Here is a 25342-nt window from a genome sequence, read left to right as displayed (position 1 = left end):
GGGTCCTTTGTTTCTCTGTGCGTTGTGGTAAAGGCTGACTGACATAAATATACTACTACTCCAGTTATTAGCCTGTGGCTTCCAGAAGATCACTTAATTAAACACAGAGAGAGGAAGGGGGCAGGTATCCATATTACATAAACACAAACAGCAAAACACCTAACCCAGACTGCAGGTGCTTCCTGAAGTTCTGCCAGATGGATCTGTCTGGCTTTCAATGATGCCAATACAAACCTCAGACACAACTAGAATAATCTAATCGGAGCCCCTTCCTTTCAGATCGATAGCCATTGTTGAGAGTGCTGGGCAAAGTTCTCTCCAGAGGGTCCTGTCTCCCCCATGCTTTGTTGGTTGTGATGACAACCAGAGCAAACAGAAATGGAAGTCACAACAATCAGGTTAATTGTCATCATCAAGGAAATCAAGACAAAACTCTACAGGTTGGGCTGTACTTTAAGGTCTGACTTATGTGAACCCTATTGCTGTGGTGGGGGAAAGGTAGGAGACTACACACGCCAGCCTCACTCTTAGTGAACAAGAAATATTCATCCAGTGGACCAGGGACTTACCCAGTCTGGCGTTTGGACCATCCACTGCCTTAATTTCCCTCTCTCAAATAGTCGACCACCAGCTCTGAGCTGATTTTGCTTTCCAAGTAAGTTGTGAAAGTCCACCCCTTTCACAGACAACTAGAACCCAAAAGGAAACAAACCCAATCCTCCATCCGACTCCTACTGAGCTCAGCCCTTCTTCTCGGGGTCTGTCCTCTTCTTCAACAGCCTTTTCTTGGGCTCAGCTTCCAGCCCTCATTGACAGGAATCAATCCCCTCGTCCCCTGGATGGCAAGGGTGGCAGCATAGGGCAACCCTGCATCTACACTTGACAATGTGTCCGAGCATTGTCACCTCTCAATTTCCTCTGGAGGAAGGCAATTTTGGCCACAGCTGAAGCCACTCTGGTGATGATGGAGAAGGTCCAGCCATGCCCAGTGCAATGATTGGCTGCCTTCCCCACATCCCCACCTCTTGGGGAAAAGTAACCAATCAGGGCTACTGAAGGAGGCAGGCGGTACTCCACTCCGGAGCTAAGAGGATTTTTTGGTGTTGGCTTCTCTTTCCCCTACCCATTCTCATAGGAGGGATGGTGGGGAACAGAAAGACCCCAGCAGCTCAGGGAAGATCTTCTCCTTCCCCCTGTGAACAGTGGGTCAATCTGTTATGTGCTGCTCCCCACAACACCAGGCCAGGGATGGGGAGAGAGTGTGAAGAACCTTTTGGAGCTGCATCCCCTATCTCAGGCCTGGAAGGGGGCAGAGGAGGACTCACCATGGTTAATCCTCCAGACCTGAGGGTGCTGGGAGGGGAAGCCTCTGGAAAAACAGGAGGAGCAGATCTAGGGCTGAGGGTCAATAATTGATGAGGGGCTCTTAATTAATTACTGGGCTGAAGGGTGGGAGAATAATTAGATTATGGCAGAGAAGGTGGAAGCTCTGCACCATCCAGCAGCCCATGAGAGCTCCTGCAGCAGGGGCCAATGGGACCTTACTCTAAAAACTTGGGGACACTGGCAACCCCATAGCTATCTCACACATAGACCCACATAAAAGGGACATGAGGAGCTGGGCGTTCAAAAATCTCAAAAGAAAGACCAGAAACAAATGATAACCTTAGAAAAAAATAAAACACATCTCATGGGTTTGAACTTTTGAGTGTTGCAGTATTGGGGTCCCTGCCCAGTGTTTAATTAGTAATGAAAGAGGTGCTGGGGCTCAAGCAGTTAGGTGGTGGGGATCAAGACATTTTTTTACATTCATAACTGATGCAGCAAACCCAGAGGTGCCGGGGTTATGAACTACCAAACCTAGAGGTGCCGGGGCTCAGCCCTGGCAAACCCTGGCATAAATTAAGCACTGTCCCTGCCCCTGGGACCCTACCCCACTGAGCTGTCTGTCCCATAACTCAAACGGCCCTGACTATCCTTCCCATGGCGTCTTCCCAGGACCCAGCCTATACTTCCTGGCTGGTCTCCTGCTCTTTCACAGCCAGGTCTGTGATTCCTGCACTATCAGCCCTAACTGACCAAAGGCTGCTCTGAAAGGAGTTTTGTCTGCATGAAGTGCCACCTGATAGAGCTGCTGGAAGAAAAGATAAGAGGACTGGAGATGCAGGTGGAAACTCTGGCTGAGTTTAGAAGGGGGTTTGAGCAGATGATGGAACACAGACATGATGAGGTGCAGGGGACAAGCTCAGACGAGCAGATAGAAGCAGGACCAAAGAACTCTGAGGAGGGGCTGCTGGGTGAGGAAAGTGGACGGTGGAAGCAAGTGACTAGGAGAACCAGGCAGAGGAAAACACGGGCCAGCGATGGAGAAATAGAACTCAGGAACAGGTTTGCTGAGTTGGAAAATGAAGATGGAGCACAGCAGGCTGCTGAAGGAGAGAGGGCAAGGAAAAAGAGACGAGCAGCTAGTCCTGCAGAAGGAGGGGAGGAGTCAATGGAGGCGACACCAAGTATGAGCCCTAGGAGGATTGTAAGGGCGAATACAAATCGAGAGGACTTGCGGCCAGCTGGTGTGGGGGATAGACCGGAGAATCACACTGTCGCCAGGAAAAGGCAAGTCTATGTGATTGGAGACTCTTTACTGAGAAGAATAGACAGGCCTGTAACTAGACCTGATCAGGAGAACAGAAGGGTGTGCTGTCTGCCAGGGGCTAAGATACAGGATGTGGACCTGAGGCTGAATAGGATCCTAGCAGGAGCGGGAAAGAATCCGTTGATTGTCCTTCATGTGGGAACGAATGATACGGCTAGTTACTCGCTGGACTGTATCAAGGAGGACTATGCCAGACTGGGGAAGACGCTCAAAGAAATCGAGGCTCAGGTGATCTTCAGTGGGATTCTGCCGGTTCCTAGAGCAGGGCAACGAAGGAGTGACAAGATTATGGCGATCAACAGATGGCTCAGGCATTGGTGTTATAAGGAGGGCTTTGGGATGTACGGTCATGGGGAAGCGTTTACGGATAGACAACTGTTCGCTCAGGATGGACTTCATCTAAATAAGGAGGGAAATAGAATTCTAGGATGGAGGCTCGCCGACCTCATCAAGAGAGCTTTAAACTAGGAAGTTGGGGGAGATGGTTGGGAGATGTTCAGGAGATCTCCACGCCGGAATATAACCTGGAGAGGGAAGTAAACAAAGTGAGAGGGGATACCCTTGCGGACCAAAGAATTGATCCAAGGAGGAATAGTGGAGTAGAAACCAGATTAACGGGTGATGCTGGTGGTAGAAGGTCTGTGCACGACGGGGGAAAGAATGTCACTGACGCCAAACGCCAAAAATTAAAATGTCTGTACACTAATGCGAGGAGCCTAGGTAACAAGATGGAGGAACTGGAGCTACTGGTGCAGGAAGTGAAACCGGATATTATAGGGATAACAGAAACCTGGTGGAATAGTACTCATGACTGGAGTACAGGTATTGAAGGCTATGTGCTGTTTAGAAAAGACAGGAAGAAAGGCAAAGGTGATGGAGTAGCCTTGTACATCAATGATGAGATTAACTGTAATGAAATAAGAAGCGATGGAATGGATAAGACAGAGTCTGTCTGGGCAAAAATCACACTGGGTAAAAAAGCAACTAGAGCTTCCCCTGAGATAATGCTTGGGGTGTGCTATAGACCACCGGGATCTGATTTGGATATGGATAGAGACCTCTTTAATGTCTTTAATGAAGTAAACACAAAGGGGAAATGTGTGATTATGGGAGACTTCAACTTCCCGGATATAGACTGGAGGACGAGTGCTTGCAAGAATAATAGGGGTCAGATTTTTCTGGATGTGATAGCGGATGGATTTCTTCATCAAGTAGCTGAAGTACCTACAAGAGGGGATGCCATTTTAGATTTGGTTTTGGTGATCAGTGAGGACCTCGTAGAAGAAATGGTGGTAGGGGACAATCTTGGTTCAAGTGATCATGAGCTGATTCAGTTCAAACTAGATGGAAGGATAAACAAATGTAGATCTGGGATTAGGCTTTTCGACTTCTCGAGGGCTAATTTTAAGGAGTTAAGGAAATTAGTTAGGGAAGTGGATTGGACGGAGGAACTTGTGGATTTAAATGCGGAGGAGGCCTGGAATTACTTTAAGTCGCAGCTGCAGAAATTGTCGGAAGCCTGCATCCCAAGAAAGGGGAAAAAAAACGTGGGCAGGAGTTGTAGGCCAAGCTGGATGAGCAAGCAACTCAGAGAGGGGATTAGGAAAAAGCAGAAAGCTTACAGGGAGTGGAAGAAAGGTGGGATTAGCAAGGGAAGCTACCTTGGTGAGGTCAGAACGTGTAGGGATAAAGTGAGGAAGGCTAAAAGCCGCATTGAACTGGACCTTGCAAAGGGAATCAAAACCAATAGTAAAAGGTTCTACAGCCACATAAATAAGAAGAAAACAAAGAAAGAAGAAGTGGGGCCGCTATACACTGAGGATGGAATGGAGGTTAAGGATAACCTAGGCATGGCCCAATATCTAAATAAGTACTTTGCCTCAGTTTTTAATAAGATTAGTGAGGAGTTTAGCGATGATGGAGGGATGATAAACGGGAATGTGGATATGGAGGTGTATATTACCGCAACTGAGGTAGAGGCCAAACTTGAACAGCTTAATGGGACAAAATCGGAGGGCCCGGACAATCTCCATCCGAGGATATTAAAGGAACTGGAGCGTGAAATTGCAAACCCGTTAGCGAGAATTTTTAAGCAATCGATAAACTCGGGGGTTGTGCCGTACGACTGGAGAATTGCTAACGTAGTTCCTATTTTTAAGAAAGGGAATAAAAGTGATCCGGGTAATTATAGCCCTGTTAGCTTGACGTCTGTAGCATGTAAGGTCTTGGAGAAAATTTTAAGGGAGAAAGTAGTTAAGGACATAGAGGTCAATGGTAATTGGGACGAATTGCAACATGGATTTACTAAAGGTAGATCGTGCCAAACCAATCTGATCTCCTTCTTTGAGAAGATGACGGATTACTTAGATAAAGGAAATGCGGTAGATCTAATTTACCTTGATTTCAGTAAGGTGTTTGACACGGTTCCACATGGGGAACTGTTAGTTAAATTGGAAAAGATGGGGATGAATATGAAAGTTGTAAGGTGGATAAGGAACTGGTTAAAGGGGAGACTCCAGCGGGTCGTATTGAAGGGTGAACTGTCAGGCTGGAAGGAGGTCACTAGTGGAGTCCCTCAAGGATCGGTTTTGGGACCGATCTTATTTAACCTTTTTATTACTGACCTTGGCACAAAGAGCAGGAATGTGCTAATAAAGTTTGTGGATGACACAAAGCTGAGGGGTATTGCTAACACGGAGAAGGACAGGGATACTATTCAGGAAGATCTGGACCACCTTGTAAACTGGAGTAATAGTAATAGGATGAAATACAATAGTGAAAAGTGCAAGGTCATGCACTTAGGGATTAATAATAAGAATTTTAGATATACGTTGGGGACGCATCAGTTGGAAGCGACAGAGGAGGAGAAGGACCTTGGGGTATTGGTTGATAGCAGGATGACTATGAGCCGCCAATGTGATACGGCTGTTAAAAAAGCAAATGCGATTTTAGGATGCATCAGGCGAGGTATTTCCAGCAAGGATAAGGAGGTGTTAGTACCGTTATATAAGGCGCTGGTGAGACTCCATCTGGAATATTGTGTGCAGTTCTGGTGTCCCATGTTCAAGAAGGATGAATTCAAACTGGAACAGGTCCAGAGACGGGCTACTAGGATGATCCAAGGAATGGAAAACCTGCCTTATGAAGGAGACTCAAAGAGCTTGGCTTGTTTAGCCTGGCCAAAAGAAGGCTGCGGGGGGATATGCTTGCTCTATATAAATATATCAGGGGGGTTAACGTTAGGGAGGGAGAGGAATTATTTAAGTTTAGTACTAATGTAGGCACGAGGACGAATGGGTACAAACTGGATATTAGGAAGTTTAGACTTGAAATTAGACGAAGGTTTCTAACCATTAGGGGAGTGAAGTTCTGGAACAGCCTTCCGAGGGAAGTAGTGGGGGCAAAAGACTTATCTGGCTTTAAGACTAAGCTTGATAAGTATATGGAGGGGATGTTATGATAGGATAGTTTAATTTGGGCAATTGATCTTGGATTATCACCAGATAAGTCTGCTCAATGGTCTGCAGGGAGATGTTGGATGGGATGGGAACTGAGTTACTGCAGAGAATTCCTTCTTGGGTGCTGGCTGGTGAGTCTTGCCCACATGCTCAGGGTTTAGCTGATCGCCATATTTGGGGTCGGGAAGGAATTTTCCTCCAGGGCGGATTGGCAGGGGCCCTGGAGGTTTTTTGCCTTCCCCTGCAGCGTGGGGCATGGGTCGCTTGCTGGTGGAGTCTCTGCAGCTTGAGGTCTTCAAACCAATTTTGAGGATTTCAATAACTCAGTCCTGGGTTAGGGGTTGTATAAAAGTGGATGGGTAGGGTTCTGTGGCCTGCCTTGTGCAGGAGGTCAGACTAGATGATCATATTGGTCCCTTCTGACCTATGAGTCTATGAGTCTATGAGATCTCCCAGAAGGCCTGTTCTTAGTCATATGCTCCCCCCACCACAGGATCCTTAAACTCATTCCCTCCACCTGGGGAGATTGTATAAACCTGGTACAGGTGAATAAGGCTGAGTCCCAACCCCCTTCAAGGGCTAGTTTACCCTGCAAGATGCAAATCCAGCTCAATCCTGCTTGCAAGGTTAGGCAGTGGGGATTTTGCTATTGAGTTCAATGGGAGCAGGCTCATGGTTCTGTTTCATTATTTCTATAATACCAGGGAGTACATAATGTGTTGCAGACATGAGTGAAGACACTGCCTGTCCTGAAGAGGGACACTCCCTGCTAACCTAGTCCAGGACTGTTTTAAGGTTTCCAGACTAACCAAACTCAAAAGCCCAAGTCCCCTTACACCTCATTTGTAGGTGCTTCATGTCTTTCTTAGGTGACTCATTGTACTTACATTAGACCAAGTTTGTGGAAGGCACCAACTGGAGGTGAGCAAACATGCAGCCAATTTTGCCAACGCTTTAAACATTTAGTGGGATCTCCCCTTTGGCCTAGGAAGAACCTGTAAGTAGCCCTGAGCCATCCCAGTAATAGAAGCTCTTCAACCACCAACCAGTATATGGTTGCTGTACCTAGATTACAGAACCCAGCCTGAACAGGACACGGACAGTGAGCCAAGGGGTTAATGGGTCACGGTTTTGCTGTTAATATTTTCAGTGATACTCAAAAGGTTGCCGGACCTTTACACTACACTCATTCATCCCATTCATTTGTACCCCTTCCTCTAATCTCTCCAAGATCCTCTGAGATTCAACCTCCATCTTCCTCTGTGTTTACAAGCAACTCTTCCTAATCAAATATCACCTGCAATTTTGATCAGCCCTGTACTATGTATTTCTTTCTTCAGCTCATTCAACAGTATTTGATCACTGCACACTCTACGAGATCGGCACATCTCACCACTTTATGTGGATGCCGTAGACGTCAATGGAAGCGAGGTGCCTAAACACTTTGAGGAGCTGAGCCCTACTGACTAGAACAGGGGGCTGGGAGTCAGTGCTCCTGAGTTTCATCCCAGCTTTGTCACTGACCTGCTAAGTGACCTTGGGCAAATCGCATAATTATTAATTATTTCCATTATCATAGCACCTATAAGCCCCAGTCATGGACCAGGATTGCATTGTACACTGGACAACACAGAACAAAGATTATTCCTATCCCAAACTGTTTATGATCAAAGTCTAAGCTCGAGAGACACTAGGTGGCAGATGGGGGAGCTCAAAGAAATGATGAGACAGTGCTGGTTAGCATGCCCGGTTTACCCATTTGTAAAATAAGAATAATCATTGCCTCCCAGGTGTGCTGTCAGACTCATCTAGTTAGTGTTTATGACATGGATGAAAGGCAACTAATTTGAATTAAGCTGTGGCCCATCAGCCAATTTGGAATCTGTTCTGTTTCTCTCTGTCAAACAGCAGGCAAAATTGCACAGTTACTTAAAGCCCCAAACTATGAACATTTACCCACTGATCACGGATACAAAACATCGCAGTGATGGCGAATTCAGTGTTGCCAGGTGATCCTGGAAGCTCTGAAGCACAGCTACTGCTGCTATACTCATCCAGGAGTATTTGAGACTCAAAGATCCATAATCAGAGGTGACAGGTTGTGCTTAGAAGAATAACCTAGATGCTCCACACCCTTAGCGGTGACACAGAGAAGTTAATATAATGAAGACACAGGTATAGGCCAGACATTGGAGAGGGAAGGCATCTGTTACAGCTCGCAGGCTGGTACTCCCCATTGGCATTTTGCCTTCATAAGAGTATAAGACAGGGCCCTATGTCTTAAGTTTATTCCCTCAACCAGTGCAGGATTGATCCCGTCAATGAATTCCACAGTGCTGTGCTCAATTCAGTTTTGAGGGTATCACTTAAATGCAGCAATGCATTGAGTACATCACTCTAGCACATTTCACCATTAATATCAGTACTCAGCTTAATTCCCTTACTCCTAGTTATAACCTCATACCATCCTGAACAATTGTCCTTCCTTAGGGCCAGAGTGTGAACTCCCAGATGAGCAGCTGTGACGTTATTGATATAAACTGGGACCATATAGAACACGGTTTGCAACTAAGGTCCTGTAGTGGCACCAAATCCTGTTCTGGCAGGACCCAACTGAGAGTGCCAGTTCAGGACCACTTGCTCAAACAGGGCAGTTACAGCCCTAGGTTGGGGTTTTTTCACCTCTAAGGCAAACCAAACCGGCCAGACAAAAATGACTTCAGTTTCACCGCACTGGCTAACCACAAGTCACATAAGCAATTTCCTTAGACACTCCAGTCTCCCAGTATCACCACCAGTGCCACCCGTCCTGGGGATGAATGGTTATGAAAACCAACACCCCAGTAAAAGAAAAAGGTTCTCTCGATTCCAAAGGACCAAGACCCAGACCCAGGTCAATATACACATCAGAGCTTACCCACAAATCACGCTGTTGCCAATCCTTTAGAATCTAAAATCTAAAGGTTTATTCATAAAGGGAAAAAGGTAGAAATGAGAGCTAGAATTGGTTAAATGGAATCAATTACATACAGTAATGGCAAAGTTCTTAGTTCAGGCTTGTAGCAGTGATGGAGTAAACTGCAGGTTCAAATCAAGTCTCTGGAGTACATCCCCCTCTGGGATGGGTCATCAGTCCCTTGTGTAGAACTTCAGTTTGTAGCAAAGTCCCTCCAGAGGCAGGAAGCAGGATTGAAGACCAAATGAAGATGAGGCATCAACCTTATATAGGCACTTCCAGGTGTAAGAACACTTCTTTGGTCTTACTGTGGAAAATTACAGCAAAATGGAGTTTGGAGTCACATGGGCATGTCCCTGCATACTTTGCTGAGTCACAAGGTGTATCTGCCTCCTCTCAATGGGTCAATTGTGTACCTGATGGTCCTTAATGGGCCATCAAGCAGCTAAGCAGAGCTAACACCAACTTGTCTGGGGTGTTTCCCAGAACTGCAGCACTAATTTGAAATACAGACAGTATACAGCCAATACTTATAACTTCAACTACATAATGATACAGACATACAGACAGCATAATCATAACCAGTAACCCATAACCTGGTCTTAGACACCTTATATGACCCCCTTTACATAGGATTTGGTGCCACTACAGGACCTTGGTTGCAAACCATGTTCTATATGGTCCCAGTTTATATCAATAACGTCACCGCAGCTACTTACATGAAGAGTTACGTTGAAGTTAATGGTGAACTGGAGCAGGTAACTGCTCATCAGTATAAACAATGGGTTCATAATCTAACCTCGGACAGCTTTTCATCCTTCAGAAATGTCTCATAACCCTCCCTCAACATACACATAATACTTGTCATTAGCCTGTATCACAGCAATGAACTCACACATCCTAGACTGCACAGCTGCTGCCAGTAAACACTCACAAGGCTTGGCATGTGCAGAAGAATTTAGACTAGATTTGACATTCTCCTGGAGAACATTCAGGGCAGGTGATGCCGAGAGCAGGACTAGAAGAACTGCAAAATAAGCCTCTTCTTCTCCTCAAGTGTCCCCACTGCCCAGCCAAGTTTTTTAAAAACGAAGGGTCTCCCCGTGGCCCCATTGAGGGACTGCCATTCCCTGTTCTGACTGAAGTAAGACAGCCGGGAGAGTGGGGGTGGGCATAGAGTTTCTTCATGACTAAGTGTTTTCTCTGTTTAAATGATTCCCTAGGTGGATGACAGTTAATGAGGCCACGAAGCACCAGTCCAGTTGCCCATGACCTCCTTCCTGCCTGAGAACATCAGCAGCCTGCCATCGGAAATTATGGTAGAGAGCTAAGGCTAATAATCAGAGATTATGACAATACTGTGTAGGGTATGAATACAGGGGTGCACTCAGTCACACCCCAATTCTTCTAAAAGGTGCTTTAATGACCACAGGTTTTATTGCTCAGCTGGATTAATGGCTTGTTTCTTTGCTGAGGATCACTACGCTATTTTATGCCTTCTTGCACAAGCTCATTTTGAGCAATCTGAGACGCACAAGTCAACACAAAACTGAACTTCCTAACAGTCACTGTTTCCCCTTACATCTGATGAGCTGAGTTCAAGTTTCTTAGCTGTCTGGCTGGTATCTGAAGGGTCCATTTCATGACCGAGATGTTTTTGCAGGCCAGTGGCTCCAGCTGATCTGGCTTTATCTGGGGGAAAGAAAGGGAAACTAATCTAAGAGCCATAAGCCACTACAGCTAATTTTGTACCCTTTCTGAATGGTGTGCCTCAATCTTTAATCTAACTTGTGAAAACCCTGATTTACACCCCTGCCATCTTTGCAGGGAACAACAGAGAGATTACTAAGTCATAAAGCACAGTGGGATAACACACAGTCCTCTTCATTTTCACATAAAAGCACCCAAGGGCTTACTGAATACACGAGTCATACCGCTTTAACTACATTGTACAACTCCTCTAGCACGGATAGTTATACCAGTATAAATATGCTTATTGCAGGATAGCTTATTCTCATATGGAAAAGGAAATAAGCTATATGGGTATTAGGCACCTTTATAAGGAAGGGTGTCCACACTAGGGGTAGTCCTGGCATAACTATATCAGTAAATAAGAAAAATCACCTCCCCTTTCCCCATTCTGAAATTGTTATTCCAGAACAAAATCTGTGTGTAGACCAGGCCTGAATGATTGTGGAGAACAAGTGTGATTGAAAGGCAATGGGACTTGTGCTCCTAAATCACATAAGTGTTTTTGAAAATCCCATTCCTAATGAACACCCAGGTATCCCAATCACTCTTCCCTCTCCTCAACCTCTAAGAGGTTTTCAAACCATCAAGGATCCCTTGGTTCGTACATTTGGCTTTCTCCCCACTCCACCCAGCTATGCTCAAAGGGTGGACAAAGATGTGAGTCACTGTTAGCGTATCACTGCCACTCCAGAATTGACCAGAGGAGTCACTATAGAGCAGTGAGTCTTTGCCCACCACCTCCAAGAGCTAAGGTGGGAATTTTTGGATGAAATGGTTTTTCAGTGTAAAATGCTGATTTGGAAAAACCAAATATTTTCACGGGAAAGGGTCAATTTTGACAAATATCCTTGTATAGCGGGGTGGACCCCCGCTCCTGCCCTGAAGGGGTTAAAAACAGCCCTGGGAAGGGGCTGTGGCTGGAGAAAGCAGCCTTTAGGCTGGGGCAAGAAGCCTGGGCTGATTGGGGAAAGTAGGCTCAGCTGTGGCCATGCTCCAATCAGGCCCAGGTGGCCCTTTAAGAGGCTGTGAGCCAGAAGCCCAAAGGAGTCTCTCTCTAGCTACAGAGGGAGAAGGGTCTAGCTGCAGGGAGCTGGACACAAGGTACCTGAGTGGAGCAGGGCTGGGGAAAGGCAGAGGAGCTGGAGAGCTCCAGCCTGGAAAGCCCCAGGCTGCAGCCTAGCATTGAGCTAACAGGTACTGGGGGGTTGCAGAGGGCAGCCCAAGGGATAGGCCAAGACAACAGGTCCAAACCCTCCTTGCTAGTGATGAGTAGGCTGATATTACAGTCTGCCCCAAGGTGTGGGGCTAGATAATGACTGGCAGTAGCCATATACTGAGGCAAGGTGGGGATACTGGGTGGGGGTTCCCCAGGGAGGGAAGACCTAAGACTGAGGGGTTACTGCCAGGGGGCAGAACCCCATGTAAAAGGGCACCGGGTCCAGGGAGGGAAACAGGGGTCAAGAACACTGGTGGAACACTGGCCTGCAGAGGGCACTCCAGAGCTGGAATGAGCTAATTCCCAGAACAGACCAGCAGGAGGTGCTGCAGCGGTGAGTCTGCACGTCTACACCTTGCAAAAAAAAAAATTTAACTTTCAAAATTGTCATTTCAATATTTTGTAAACAAAAAGTTCTAGTTTTCAGACTGAAACAATGTTTCATTGCTAAATTTCAGAATTTACAGTAAGAAATATGAAAGATCAAAATAAAAGTGAAACATTTTGAAATGATCAAAACAAAATTTGATGGATTGGCTCCAAAAATCATATTTTTTTTTGTATTTTAGATCCATGTATTTAAGATTTCAGGTTTTTTTGTCCTGATTTGAGATGGGAAATTTACTATTTTTCTTGAAAATTCTCACAGGATGGGAAAATTGTTTCCTGCTCAGCTATTCAGTGCAATTTTTTGTGAGATCCCTGGCCTATGCCTGGTTGGGACCAAACGCTCTAACTCATCCCCATAGACAGCATGGGCAGCAGCAGAGTAAGTTCCCCTCATGATGCCCTCAACTCCATTCTGGAAAGCCCACTGGACCACAGACTACTTCCTATGGTTCAGTCAGTGTCTGGCATTCCTCCAGCATAATGGAGCCAACTCATCATACCACAGATAAGGAGATGGTGTGTTTTGCAAGACTTACCCTGTCATAAACATACAGCTAAGGGTAGCATAAAATCCCTCCTTTATCTCTAAAGGGTTAAGAAGCTCAGAACCTGGCTGGCACCTGACCAAAAGGCCCAATAAGGGGAAAAGATACTTTCAAATCTGTGGAGGAAGGTTTTTGCTTTGTTCTCTCCGGGTCAGCAAGGAATCAGGGCAGTGAAAATACATCTCCTAAAGCCATACCTAAACTAAGCATCTAAGGTTACAAATTGTAAGTAATAAGAAGGAAATGCATTAGACTATCTTTTGTTTTAGCTTGTGAATTTTCCCTGTGCTAAGAGGGAGGTTTATCCCTTGTTTTTTGTAACTTTGAAGTTTTGCCTAGAGAAAAATCCTGTGTTTTAAATCTTAGTTATCTTCTATCCTGATTTTACAGAGGTGCTTCTTTTACTTTTTTCCAAGGGCAAGGAAGAATTTGTGCCTTGGGGAAGTTTTTAATCTAAGCTGGTAGAAATAAGTTTAGGGGGTCTTTCATGCGGGTCCCCACATCTGTACCTTAAAGTTTAGAGTGGGGAGGGGAACCTGACACACCCTCTATTTCAATCTATAGAGGCCTGACGGAGACCTCCAGCATCATTCCACACTGCCTATAGCTAATGCTGGCTGGAGCAATTTCAGGGTTGGTTTGTTTTTCTGTGCCAACGTTCCAATTCTGTTTTTCGCAGGCTTGGGTAGGGATTCAGAGGCTGAAGTGGAATGGAAAATGAAGTGTTAAGTCTGGCAGAGGACCTCTGGGAATGCCCAGCTGCAGCTTTGAGACTGAAGAAATCAACAGACTGAAATCGACACTATCTTTCCATACTGAAACTGCCAGGACCAGCCAAGAGGACTTGTCATTGTGCAGCTACTATTAGGCTGGATGAGAGGAAAGCTAAGAATATCAACATCCTGTTTACCAAACACCATGTAGTTGTAGCACCAAGTGTGGGATCAGCAGGCTGCACCCAGGCTGTGACTGCATAGTCTGAACCAGTTGCTAAACAAATTGATCGCTGCGTAGAAGAGAGCCTAACTTGTCTCTCTTTAGCCCAAACGGAAGCCTTAAGATTCACCCAAGCATTTGGCATCTAATTAACAGCTTTCTTTTGGTTTTGCAGGTAAGACATTTCCCATCCCCAGCCTTCACTGGGATTTTTGCCAGTTATCCCTATACCAGAATAAGGATCTGTGGCAGCAAACCCCACAAAGTGCAGCCATCTTAGTTCACGCTAAGAACTCTTCTGGAAGCCTAAACACTATTTATAGAGACGTGTGGGGAAGTGTAGAGGAGAGATGGGGCCCCAGGCCACAAAGTTCAGAGCAAGATCCAAAATTTCCCAAATTCTGGGGATATTTAGATTTGTGAGTTGGGTTTGGCCTATTATATAGAAGATGTAGGAGTGAAGATTAGGTCTAGATGCGGATCTGAATTTCCTCAGAGTGTTGGAATCCAATGTTTTAGGCTGGGCCTCGGGGGCATGAAGCAGCATTCACGTCACACTCCCCATCAGTACCCTGCCCAAGCCGGGAAAGCTAATGATCCAACCAGGGACCAAATTCAGTGATGAATCCTGGTCACATGCCACTTGAGGCACATTGTGTATATGCTCAGAGGAGGCTGGGCGTGTTTGGTTCAGAGGACAGATAAGAAAGGCTCAGTTTCTGGCACGTCGCTTTCTGCAATAATTGGTGCATCATCTGCAGTTGGGCTCCCAGGTCACTGTCTGCCAATTTATCTGCTGACTCAAATTACTTGCTTCCCTGAGCGCGAAGTGTTTCCTTCACCAGGTAGAGGCATCTTAAATTCATTGGCCAGCCTTGTATATTCACTTTCCCGTGTCTGCTTTGCCCTTTCAAGGAATGCTTCTATATGCCTGGTTCGTTCTCACTGTTTGGTCAGCCCAACCTCATTTCTTGGATTTGGGCCTCCTGACTCTTGTCCAACCATCCAACTGCAGGTAGAAAGCCTCCAAACCTGCAGTCTATTGAATTGTTTTGACAGCCACATCACAGTTGTCGTTGCTAGCGTTTCCCTGGCCTTCCAGATCTCGTGATTAAAGGACTATCATTATTTCTGGCATGCTCAACCCCAGATCTTGTCATCCCCCAGGGCAGTTGTTTGAACCTCTCCTGAGCAAAATAGCTTCGGGTCTTGGGTCTGACCTAGTTCCTCTACCAGGATTATTTGAGTTCCCCAACCTCTCACCCTCTGGGGCTGAAAGTGGTGTCAGGGTATCTTCCTTAACCAATGGGAAGAGTGAAATCCATGGCCATCTTCCCAGTTTTAATTAAACACCCCAACCTATTTCCTGGACTATTCCCTATTCATCTATTCTTGTAGGCTCTAGCTTCCCCATAATTACAGTCCATTTGCCCAACATCGAAATTCTTAGCAGGACAACACCTTTCTATGTGCCAGTTCTCCCCACAACCAAAACAGTCTGTCCCTGGGGCATCATCCTTCCTTGCCCAAACTGGATCCCCTCAGTCCTTCGTTCAGACTTCACAATAGGCTGAGCCTCAGCAGTTTGTGGCCCAGTGTCGTGAACCGCTTAGTTCCTCTAGTGCAACCAGGCCATCTTTATAATTTGTTATTGTAGGGGCAAACTCATCCCGAACGCCCCACTTCTTCACAGTCAATTCATTCAGTTGGTCCAGCCTGGTGCCTTTGTCCCTTTCAGTGTCAATGTCCTCTCATGGAACATCCTTCACAGGCCTCTTCTGTTTTTGGGCACTCCCAAAAACTGGAGCTAGAACTGCTGCTGCTCTGGCTGCCACTCCATGGAGGGTAAATGTATCACAGCCAAGGAAGACATCTGCACCATGTTGCTTGGGCATCCCTCCTTGACAGAAGGGTGTCTCAGAATTCTACTTGTAGTACCGTTTGTCACAAGGTGGCACCCTCGAGCGCACCCCTTTGTGGCACAGTGTGGCTTTACCAGCTGGATTCCTTCTCTCTCCTTGTGGTCTTGCAGCGATGTACTCAGATCCAGGAATTGAGAATAAGGTGCACATGGTCTCAATTATTAGCTCATTTTCCAGAATTACCAAGAAAATCCATCCTTATTAGCCCCTCAGGTCCAACACTTCTTCAGCCCTGGACTTATGCTGACAAGCAACCTCTCCAAAGTTCAGGTGTCCACAGCCCTCCTCATGGAGCTGTTTTATCAAGGAGTCTTCCTCTTCTTAATCCAGGAGTCTCCTAGCTCTCCTCCCAGAGCTGGGTTATGCTTCAGGCCAGCTGTAGGCCACAGGCAGCTTTTCTCCCTTTGTATCCATTCATTTCACCTGTCAGCTTGGAGAGCTTGACAGGCTCCAGTCCCTCTGCTAGGGTCTCGGATAACTTCTCTCTCTAGGAGCATCTCCCTGCAGCTGAGCCCTGACAGCCTTTCATCAGGCCTGGGTGTTTATTATTCAATTAACTGCCCAGATGGACACACTCCCTTTAAATGATCACCTTGCAGGTAGCCTGGGCCCAGATTCTCCTTAAAAGGGCCAGGCTACCCATGACATCTTCTTTCTGATATGCACCTGTTTCACAAAGCGTTCTGTCTATCTAGCCAGCCAGGTACTTATATGGCCTTCATTCTGCTTGAATCAGAGCCCATTCCAACTGCAATGCATCACTGAGGTGTCAAGAGTTTATATTTGCTATAAAGGAGAAACTACTGTTCAAAGGGAATCACTGGAAAATGAGTGAACCACCTTTTTTATAATTAGAAAATAAAGAGAGTGACCCCCTGGAGATGTTCACACTGTGATCTGGGAAAATGTAACTTTATATGCTAATTCAAGGCTACAGCAAAGGATCTATCTAGATTAAATTTATTCTGGGACCAGAGACAAACCAAGCCTGTTTGCCCAGGAAAAGACAGGTAAAGAGCACAGATCTAAGGGAATCTCCCCTAATGACAGGGCAGCACACACCACACAGACTCAGGAGCGAATCAGAGCATGTGCCATCAATCTCCAGGAGTCAATATGAAATGCACTCACCCTGAGCATGTGTGTCGGAAGTGGAGTTAGAGAGCAGCAGTGCGCACAGCACGCATCAGTGTGTGCTGACATGAGTGGGGCTTATTAATTGCTTCTCCCGAGCCTTTGGGCTGAAATGACATTTTCAAACATTTAATCGATCTCCCTGTCTCCATGCTCCAGGCCTGGCACCTGCTCTCTCCACTACACCCCCCATCCCAAAAAATGCTGCTAAACAAACAGCGCCTCCTGATCTGTGGCATTGACATTTATTCCATATGAACTGGTTATTTATGTTGAGCTTGGCTCGAAAGCTGAGAGAAAAGGCTGGACTTGAAGTCTGACTAAGGGGAACGTAGGGCAGCGCTCCCTGTGCGTGACCTGGGGCTCCATCGCCCCCATCTCCACTTCGTACTCCTTTTTAATATAGTCCTTGTGCTGGTGTTGAGACAGCTGCATCAATTGTTCCAGGAAATCCTGCACTGAGAAAGGACAGCTCCTGTATATAGGAAGGAAGACGGAGGGGGAAATGAGGCTTTTTGGATTCTAAACAACAATATCCTGTGCAAATTGCGTCTTAAGCTGGGTCCAGTGACGTTTTCACCTTCCACGAGGCCCTTTAGCCAGAGCTATCTGGAATTCAGACCAAAGATTTGGCAGATTTTTTTGTTTCATTTCTTTGGTGGCTTTATTTTGTTTTTTAAATACGTTCACCACACAGCTCTGCCCCTAGCTACCTCTCCAGGCCCAATCTCGTCTCTTCCCCCTCACCCTTTTGGCTCTGCCAGCAATTCCCACCAAACCTCCTTTCACTCTACCCTGCCTGCTTTCTTCCATACTGCTGGGAACCCCACCCCCACCCCGATATACCAGGTGGGCACCCATCCCTCCTGTTCTGAAATCCTCCTCAAAGCTCACTTCTCTGCACCCTGCAAGCCCAGCCCATCATTTTATTCTATATAGGAGCAAGGGTCTAAAGTACAGTTTTCTGCTGAGTGTCCCATGTGTTTGTGTTGTCTGCCTAAGCTGTTACCACTCCACATTCTCCCTGTGGGGATAGGGCAGTTCAACCCTCCACCTAAAGTAGCAGGATCCCCCTTTCTGGGGTAGCATGGTTCTCAAACAAGACAGGACTCCAATAAGCCATTCTTGGCACTCTCTGAGCCACAGCTACTCCTGCAGAGTCCCCCAACAGTCCTTCACCCCTCCATGCGGCTACAGCCCCCCCACCTCAAGTGTCTGTGCAACCATTCCCTCCCCTAAGGCAGGAGAATAAAGAACTGGGGAGGGGCTTCTTTTCACTCTCTCTACAAGCCAGCCTGGGACCCTTAAACATAATGCAGTGCTCACTCACGGTCCCAAGCCTACACGGCTTCATTTGTCCCAGGCCACCCCCTTCACTTCCAGGTTAAATCATTCTCCTTCCCTTGGTGCAGAGCTCACCAGCACCACTTAGAGTCCAGCTTGTAATTCCCCCTCTGAGGGCACCTTATTGCCCTAGCTATCTCTAGACCTACTTCCCAGCCAAGACCTCCCCCTCTGCTGAGAGCAGCATGTCATTCTTGCTCAGCCCTAGTCATCTCATCTCCTTAGTGGGGAAGAGATGACACAGATTACATCCCACCCCTTTTCTCAGTGTCGTGCTTGTCATTAGCATTTCTCAGTTCCTACATGACCCTCATGGATTTTCTGCAGCATTTCTTTTCAGAGGCTCATTGGAATTACAGCCTTACTGCCCTTGAAAATCACCCCATTTATCATAGGAAGTGCATGTCTGCAGTTGCAATAGTGGGGGCTCTGGGGGTAGGGACACGGGCCGGGGGCTGCTCAGGGTCCTGGCACCACAGGCAGGTGGGGGGTCCACTGTGGCTCCCCACAGCTCCCATGCAGCTCTTACCATGGCCGGGCTGTGGCTCCAAGGCCTTCCCTTTGGCCGGAACTGGCTCAGGATAAGCACCATGTAGGCAGCCTAGGGGAGCCAGCACAGACCCTCCACCTCCATCTGCCCTGGGTGGGAAGCCTAGGAGGTGGGGACACAGGAGGAAGAGCAGGGGAAGGGATCTGCCATGGCGAAAAGCAGACAGGCCAGGCCTGTTCTGGCGCCACCCTGTTCTGGTGCCACTGTCTCTAAGGAGCCCCAATTCATCTTCTCCATTTCCCCTCTTATTTGTTACAGTTTCCTGTTAGCTATGGGAATTGACTTTACAATCCTATCTACATAGGCTTGCATCTCTCTCTCTCTCTCTCTCATCTATTTATCCACTGCAAGGCAGGGCAGTGCTATTCTCCCCATTGTACAGATGGGGAACAGAAACACGAAGAGACTAAGGCCCAGATTCCCACTGGTATTTGCTTTCCAGGGGAGTTAGGCACCTTTGAGGATCTGGGCCTAAGCCACTTGCCCAAGGTCACACAGGTGCTTGTGGCAGAGCAGAGATTTTAAACCTACTGTCCTAAATTCTAGCCTAGTGCCTTCGGCACTGGGCCATCCTTTCTCTGTAAGGACTTGGATCTGCAAACCCCTTTTGCAGCCTGTCCCAGTACCTCAGCATTCCATCTGACAGCTCCCCCAAACCCCGTGTCCCTCATTAAAATGCATCTACGGCCTGTCCGACCAGCAGAGGAAAGGAAAATAATATTATCAGTGTCCCCCTCATTTTCTGTCCTCTTAGATCCTGCTGGCCATAACCTGAGGCAAAGGGAATAGGGCTGGCTCACAGTGATTTCTTCAGCTACCTGGAGTAGACATTTTCCTAGGGTAGAGGCTGCAGATTTATTGCAATAAGTTGTGGTGTGATAGTAGAAGATAGGTAATATTGCCTGCTATAACTGAACGTTAATTACATTTCTTAATTGGACCACTAGAGGACGGCAAAGGATTATTTTAGTTTCTTATGGACACACTCTGTAGACAGCTACAAGTGGGTTCCAGCCTTGGGTCTACACTGTAATAAAACACCCTTGACTGGCCTGTGACAGCTAACTATGGCTTCAGGGCTCTAAAACTACAGTGTAGATGTTCTGGTTCAGTCTGGAGCCCGGGCACTGGGATCCACCCCACTCCCAGGATCCCAGACCCCAGGCTCCAGCCTGAGCTCAAAATGTCTACACTGCAGTTTTATAACCCCACAGCTGGAGCCCAAGTCAGCTGACACCAGCTGCAGGTGTTTTATGGCTGTGTAGACCTACCAATATGATTTAAAGCCAGAAGGGACCATCAGATCATCTAGTCTGACTTCCAGCATATCACAGGCCCCCAACACCACCCAGCACCCACACATTAAGTCCAGCAAACAAGGAGTTCAGAATTCACTGTAAGGATAATCTGGTGGCAGACTGGATAAGACACAACCTTTCACCCTGTACAAACTGGGACCAGGACAGTAGGGAGTGAAAATTATTGCCATCTAGTACAGAGGTGGGAAAACTATGGCCCGTGGGACCCTCTTGCCCGGCCCCTGAGCTCCTTGCCTGGGAGGCTAGCACCTGGCCCCTCCCCTGCTGTTCCCCCTTCTGCTCCCCAACAGCCTCAGCTCACTGCACCGCTGGCGCAATGCTCTGGGCAGCAGGGCTGCGAGCTCTTGCAGGGCAGTGCAGTTGCAGAGCTGGCCTGACCTGGTGCTCTGGGCAGCTGTAGCGCCACCAGCCATTGGTACTTGAGGCAGCGTGGATAGAGGGCAGGGGAGTTTGGGGTGGTGGTCAGGGGGCAGGGTGTGGATAAGGGTCAGGTGGCCAGAGAACAGGGAATATGGGGGTTGAATGGAGGCAGTGGTCCCAGGGGGGCAATCAGGAAGGAGAGGGGGAATCGGATGGGGTGGTGGGAGGCAGGCAGGGGCAGGGGTTCCAGGGAGAAGGGGTGGTTGGATGGGGCAGGGGCCCCAGGGGGGCAGTCAGGAATGAGAGGAGGGATTGGATGGGGTGGCGGAGGGAAATCAGGGGCAGGGGTCCAGTGCTCTTTTTAAACCGCTTGCCTGTTAATAGGTTAATTAGCCTATTAACTACCTAACCCCAGTCTGGACTAGTAATCATCCAACTCCTGACCAATTAGGCTTTCCCCAGGGGAACCTAACTGGTGCTAACAGTGACCAGAGTGTTGGCTTAACCTGCATCTGTCTGCACTCTGTCACACACCTGCAGCAAACCAGTATAGGGAAGGAAATGATAACACTCCGTCTTAAAACTTTCCAATGCCCTCTCTCATCTCCTTTACTTGTAGCATTCAAGTTTCTCTCTCCCTCTGCTATTATTTCTTACTCACCTCTGTAAAGTGCTTTGGGAATAATGAGTATGGAAAGTCCTATACAAAACAATGCTGGATTGATTGGGTTGTTGCAATTTACAGGGATAGAAAGGTGGTCAGGGTGGGTCTGTGTGATACTAAACTGCGGTTCTCTTCTAGTGCTTTTCATCAGTCAATCACAAGGCACTTTCCAAAGGATGGCAGTGTTGTTAGGGCATAGGACAAGGGTAACTTATCCCTCGCACTTATAGTTCTTCTCCTCCTAGGGCTGTACAGACATTAACTGTACAGACATTAGTCCTGGCTCCTTTGTGAGGCCCAGAAATATTTTAATCCCCATTTCACCAAAGAGGAAGCTGGAACAGAGAGGTTAAATGAAGCTGAGAGGCTGAGCAGGGCCTTGCCCAAGGCCACAGGGGGACAGTTACAGAGGTTCTGCTGGCCTCAGCTGTCACATAAAAACATTTTGGTCAATGCTCTGCCTCAGGCTTGGCTGAACATGGAGTAATTAGAGGTGAAGGCCAAACAGTAACAGTTCTGAGTTCATTTGTCAGCTCAGGGATCCTTCCTCAGAGCTTATCCTGGGCAGTTCCCTGGCCGAGATCCTAGCTGTATCAGAGGGCTGATGTGTCAAAAGGAATGCAGAACACCATTTGCAGGCCTGGCTGTATCTACTCACTCAAAGCCCCAATCACTGACCCCTTATTGTTGGTGATGAGAAGTCAGCTGACCTGCCTACCTTGTTGCGGCTGAAGAGACATTAGCTTAGCTAACTGCCCTTGCTGGGAAGGCATGTTTCTAGCTGCCACTCTGTGCACAGCAATTACCATAAGCACCATGTAAGGTTGAATTCTCCACCAGTGGCCTGAGCCCTACCCCATCCTTACACACAGCTCAGATTCTTATTCTGAAACCACTCCAGCAGCACCGATGCTTTAACAATAGTTACAATCAAACATCTGCTACTTTGTTAATCAAATACAATCAGTGGGAACTATCTGGATTTAAATGCACAGTCCCCAAGAGACTGGTACACCCAATAACTCCAACTGATTCTAACAACTCTTTCAGATAAGCCTTTAGTAAGGCTTTTGATAATGTCTCACATGACCTTCTCATAAACAATCTAGGGAAATACAACCTAGATGGAGCTACTATAAGGTGCGTGCATAACTGGTTGGCAAACAGTTCCCAGAGAGTAGTTACCAGTGGTTCACAGTCATGCTGGAATGGCATAACAAGTGGGGTCTCGCAGGGATTGGTTCTGGGTCCGGTTATGTTCAATATCTTCAATTATTTAGATAATGGCATAGAGGGTACACTTATAAAGTTGGTGGATGATACCAAGCTTGGAGGGGTTGCAAGTGTTTTGGAGGATAGGATTAAAATTCAAAATGATCTGGACAAGCTGGAGAAATGGTCTGAAGTAAATAGGATGAAATTAAATAAGGACAAATGCAAAGTACGCCACTTAGGAAGGAACAATCAGTTGCAGACATACAAAATGGGAAATGATGGCCTAGCAGGTCAACAAGGATTTGTTATCTCAGTACAGTATCACCCTCCCCTCTTACAGGTGCGCTATAATTAGTCTGCTTAGGAAACAGAGAAGGCTGGGGGCCCTTGGGAAGAGACCAGTATTTGCAGCCAGGGCTACAAGGAACCCCAAGATGGGGTGTTTTCTGCTTCTCACTTGCTTAGGTTATTGGTATATCTTGCTGCCTGCAGCTGTATTTTTTATTTCTGTCTCAGCTTCCAGGAACCAAACATCCCTGAAATCAAGACATCAAGCAGTAACATCATATTAGAGGGAAAAGACAAAGAGAGAAGAACAGTTCACCTACCCGGGCAGCACCATGCTAGCCAATTGTGACCTCACAAAAGAAGGGACATAATAGGATAGAAAGGGCAGTCACAGCACTCACTAAACTCAACCACTAACTGGAATGAGGAAACGAGGGCTCCTAGGAGAAACGTTAAGGAGACCCCTTAGCAGGGGGGCAGAACAGTTGACTTCAACAGCATAGAGCAGATGGAAGCAGCAGCTAATGACAGAGAGGGATGGAAGAGACTGTTTTCCTACACTGTGCGCCAACATTGGTGTGAAAAGCATGTAATCACCTTGCAGGGTGGATCCACCTCTTGAATCCACCCTGGAGAGAATCAATGAGCAGAGAAGAAAATCCTGTTAGATTAGTTTGTCCCTATCAGCAACCCTCAGCACCATGTAGGATTGTTCCCCATACTATGTTCCCTGTATTCTTTTCTCAACTTGCTTCAAGTCACAACATGACTTTCAGTAACAAGACACTGGACTTTTGAATCTAGGACATATTCCTGATGGTAATACATAGGATCAGGCAAGATACAGAACATATAGAGTAGTGCAAGGGGTGGGGGTATAGGTTAAAAAAGGATGTAATTAAGGGATGGAAATCAGACTGGTTATCACAATGTTTCTTTTTATTATTCATCTTTATTTTTCCATACAGCAAAATACCAGATTTCTTATAATATGCAAAGTAAATAAAGAGGGTTAGGATAAAGGGAGGGGAGGGGAAGTGACATATCTATCTTCAGGTCTGCATTAATCATAAATCTCTAAAAAAAAATCAGCCCACATTGCTTTAAATTTTTTGAGTATTCCCTTTCTGTGGAATGCCAGTAACTCATTAGCTGCGAGGTCAGCCATGTCACTGAGCCAGGCATCAATATTTGATAGGGATCGACTTTAATTTTTTAGCAATGAAAACTGCACATTGGAACAATGCTGCCTTGTTATCAGGTAACCTCCAGGTACCAGGAATATATCCAAGAATGAAACTTCAGGAGGAGGGCTCCAACTTAGCATCCTATATCAAATTACTCCCTTGGCCTGCCTCACACCAGAAATTCCTGATACAGAATATATGAGCTAATGGAGCACTCAGGATTTATGTTTCCAGCAGCAGTCAGCATTTATGAGGACCATTACCATTAGTCTATATGGGGACCAGTATATTCAAAAAAAGTGTATTTTGGTGAATAAGCCATAATCTCAGGTCTATAGTTGATTTTTTTTAACATTAGATACAATTGTATTGCACTGGGTCGGAGAGAGCTGTATACCCAAATCTCCACTCCAAGCAGCTCTCTGTGTAAAATTTGTGAGAGAACTTTTTAGCTAAACTCTTGCTATGTGAATGGAAAATCTTAGCGTCACAATCGATTAAAGAAATTGGCCTGTAATTATTAGTGTCCAAGTTCTTTCCCAGGTTTAGGAAAAATTGAAATTACAGTTTCTCAGAGTAGGTGGGAAAGTTTGCTCATTCTTGGCCTCATTGAACATATGTAGTAAGTGTTAAAGTCTCAGATAATTTTTTTTTAAATTCAATTGGGAACCCATCTGCGCCAGGAGACTTTTTCACCATTTTTTTTAGAGCCTGAATCAGTTCTGAGATTTCTAGTGGGGCATGGAAAAGTTTCTTCTAAGAGTCAGAGATTTGTGGAAGAAACACTCCACTAAAAAAGTAGCAAAGAATCCTGTGGCACCTTATAGACTAACAGACGTTTTGGAGCATGAGCTTTCGTGGGTGAATACCCACTTCTTCAGATGCATGTGGTGGAAATTTCCAGGGGCAGGTATATATATGCTAGCAAGCAAGCTAGAGATAACGAGGTCAGTTCAATCAGGGAGGATGAGGCCCTGTTCTAGCAGTTGAGGTGTGAAAACCAAGAAAGGAGAAACTGGTTCTGTAGTTGGCAAGCCATTCACAGTCTTTGTTCAATCCTGAGCTGATGGTGTCAAATTTGCAGATGAACTGAAGCTCAGCAGTTTCTCTTTGATGTCTGGTCCTGAAGTTTTTTTGCTGCAGGATGGCCATCTTAAGGTCTGCAATCGTGTGGCCAGGGAGGTTGAAGTGCTCTCCTACAGGTTTTTGTATATTGCCATTCCTAATGTCTGATTTGTGTCCATTTATCCTTTTCCGTAGAGATTGTCCAGTTTGGCCGACGTACATAGCAGAGGGGCATTGCTGGCATATGATGGCGTATATTACATTGGTGGATGTGCAGGTGAATGAACCAGTGATGGTGTGGCTGATCTGGTTAGGTCCTGTGATGGTGTCGCTGGTGTAGATATGTGGGCAGAGTTGGCATCGAGGTTTGTTGCATGGATTGGTTCCT

At 46.5% G+C, this 25342-nt stretch overlaps 1 long non-coding RNA gene across 1 annotated transcript; it reads right to left on the bottom strand.

The window, feature by feature from the left end:
- Nucleotides 1-1829: 1829 nt before the first annotated feature.
- Nucleotides 1830-24918, bottom strand: LOC115652620. Its single transcript, XR_004000701.1, has 3 exons — nucleotides 24906-24918; nucleotides 17131-17135; nucleotides 1830-1909 (listed from the first exon to the last, which is right to left on the bottom strand). It is a non-coding gene; the product is annotated as an uncharacterized LOC115652620 (long non-coding RNA).
- Between the last annotated feature and the right edge of the window lie 424 nt (nucleotides 24919-25342).

The sequence above is a fragment of the Gopherus evgoodei genome, chromosome 5 (genome assembly GCF_007399415.2).
Source record: "Gopherus evgoodei ecotype Sinaloan lineage chromosome 5, rGopEvg1_v1.p, whole genome shotgun sequence".
Lineage (NCBI taxonomy): Eukaryota > Metazoa > Chordata > Testudines > Testudinidae > Gopherus > Gopherus evgoodei.
This window is presented reverse-complemented; position numbering and strand designations above follow the sequence as displayed.